The 2,745-nt window shown below is 42.7% G+C and overlaps 1 long non-coding RNA gene across 7 annotated transcripts in view; it reads right to left on the bottom strand.

The window, feature by feature from the left end:
• The window catches only part of LOC106837981 (uncharacterized), a 54,253-nt gene that overhangs the window by 9,905 nt on the left and 41,603 nt on the right, over positions 1 to 2,745 (bottom strand). The window lies entirely within an intron of this gene.

Below are 2,745 nucleotides of genomic sequence, written 5' to 3'. Positions count from 1 at the left end.
CTTGTTGGAGATACATAGAACTCTGATCAGTTCATCAACAGACACTTTTGGTTTTTTACTAATCTAAAAAAGTTTTCATATGATTTTTTTCTTAAAAAAATATTTGATCTTAAAACAATTTTACACACACACAGAATTGCCCTTCCTACCTCATCATCTTATAACAATTTGCATTTCTTAATACCATACTAACAATTAACATTTATTGAGCACTTGCCGTGTCTAAAATGCTGGGCTGAGCATTTACATGCCTCATCTCATTTATTTTTCACATCAACCCCATGAAATGGACACCTTGAAAACTATCCTATTTTATTTATGAGGAAATAGGTTTAGAGAGATTAAGTATAAGCTTTTCCAATTTTGATCCCCATGGAAATTTAATTTTATATGGTTTTTAATCATTGTGTGTTTATATATTTTGCCCTACCCTCTTTTTTTCTACTTAATAGTATTTCCTATAAAAGTTTCTGGTGATTGGAGCTTCTGGATTGGTGAATACATCAAGATTCTGGGAGGGTGATGTTCCAGGAGAGGGCATGGGAGCTCCACGTTCCTCCTCCCATACCTTGCCCTATGCATCTCTTCCACTGTTCCTGAGTTGTATCCTTTATAATAATAATAGTCACAGTAAGTAAAGCACTTTCCTGAGTTCTTTGAGTCATTCTAGTGAATTATCGAGTCTTGGAGAGGGGACTGTGGGAACCCCCAAATTTGTAGCCAAGTCAGATCCTGTCCACCCTGTTTGCAACTGGTGTCTGAAGTGAGGGCAGTCTTATGGGACTGAGCCCTTAGCCCTGTGGAGTCTGATGCTAACTCTGGATAGTTAGTGTCAGAATGGAATTGAATTGTAGGATGCCTAGTTGATGTCAAAGAATCAGAGAATTGGCTGTTGTGTGGAAAGCCTCCACACATTTGGTATCAGAAGTATTGTGAGTAAAAACAGCGCTTTTGGTGTTAGAAAATGTGGGATTCGCTAAAACAGCCCGTGCCCACTGAAACATGTGGTTCAGGAAGAAAAAGAATTAAAGGATGCAGGATGAGAAACCTTTGATTCCTGGGTGGCCACGTGGCCACTCATAGGGTGGTGCAGCAGCTGTGCTGCAATAAGTTACTAAAGGTAAAAGTTACTAAGGGAATGTAGAGTTGGATCCACTTCCCAGGGAGTTGGTTCATTGGATGTATAAGAAATACAAGCAAATAAGAAAAAAGCAAAATATACAGTCCGTTGGTTATTGGTATCTATAATAGCTAAAATAAATTAAAAGAGTGCTAGGTCAGATCTTGATGCTGAACCAAACTCAGATTTCGATCAGTCTGAGCTTCAGTCACTAGCGTCAAAGCCACCTGCAAAAGGAAGGATTAAGCAAGACAACAGAGAGTACCCCTAATACCCCTGGTCACCAAGAAGATGGTCCTCGCTGAGGGAGGGCAAAACCAAAAAACTATTGAAACCAGGAGGTACAGTGTGAAGGAGCTGTTGAAACCGGAAAACAATCATTGACGATTAAGTATCTAGGTATTAAAGTTTTTTCCTTTTTGCAATTACTGATTATAGCTTTTAGCTGTTTCACCCACCCATTGTTAACTGTGCTGCTTAGGCAATATGCTATCTGACTCCCACTAGGCTCCTACAGAGAACATCTTCCTGGAGCCTGGGTCACCATGGTAATGGGTGTGTGAGCTGTTTTTCAGGAATTAGAACTCCTTGTCCACTCCAGGCTGGTTGAGACCACCAACTCATCAACTGGGCCCACAGAGATGTCCAATAAGCGACCTTTTGATGTCAAGACGCTAAAAACTCCACCCTCAGATCATGCTAATAACACCGTCATTTTGTAAACATGGGTCCTATGAAGAGGCATGAAGTCTGACTACACTTGCGCAGATCATCAATTACCTCATCTCTCCTCACCTCCAATCACCTCTCTCCACATTTCAGACCACCTTGCCCCCCCCCATCCCATAAATATCCCTGAGCCCCTATTTTCAGGGAAGTGAATTTGAGGCTCATGCTCTCGCTTCCTCACATGGCTGCCTTGTGAGTAAACCCTCTCTCTGCTGCAATCTTGTTGTCTCAGTGTTTGGCTTTCTTGGTGGCGGGCAAAAACAAACCTGGTTTGGTAACACTGTTGCATTTGTGGGTTGGTATCATCAGCTTCTTGAAGAACCTTTACTGAAGTGAATTGTGAGAGTGACTAATCTAGGGGCAGTGTCTTTGGTTTTGAATGCCGCAGAGTAGAAGAGCATGTTTGGGCTGATGTAGGACACACGGCTCACTGTGGAACAATCGCAGATGGCTGTACGTGGTCCAGACACATCCCAGGTTATTCCCGAGGAAACAGCCAGCCTGATGTAATCCACCGGAAGGTCTGTTTACCCTGGGAAGAGGGATATCTGACTCTCCCTATAAATGCCGAGAGGAACACCCCACATGAAGTAGCTGATATTCTCCATATGCAAGCCATGTGGGACTGACTTTATGACAACCAGATGAACATCCTTGTTACCCAGGCCGTGGTGAGTGCTGTGGTTAGGGGGGCCCCTTTTGCACAGGCACCCTACATAACCTTACTGCTGCAAAACCAGCAATAATCTCAGAAGCTTTATTGAATTTGCTGTCTCAGCTTCCTCTCAGGGGTTTTGCAGATGCTAATAAAGACATTAGGTTAATTAACAAGAGGATGCTGAGAGGCAGCGGGGAGGGTCAAGGAACTTATCCCAGAAGGTGAAACTCTTTAGAAA

Source organism: Equus asinus, chromosome 13 (genome assembly GCF_041296235.1).
Source record: "Equus asinus isolate D_3611 breed Donkey chromosome 13, EquAss-T2T_v2, whole genome shotgun sequence".
Lineage (NCBI taxonomy): Eukaryota > Metazoa > Chordata > Mammalia > Perissodactyla > Equidae > Equus > Equus asinus.
This window is presented reverse-complemented; position numbering and strand designations above follow the sequence as displayed.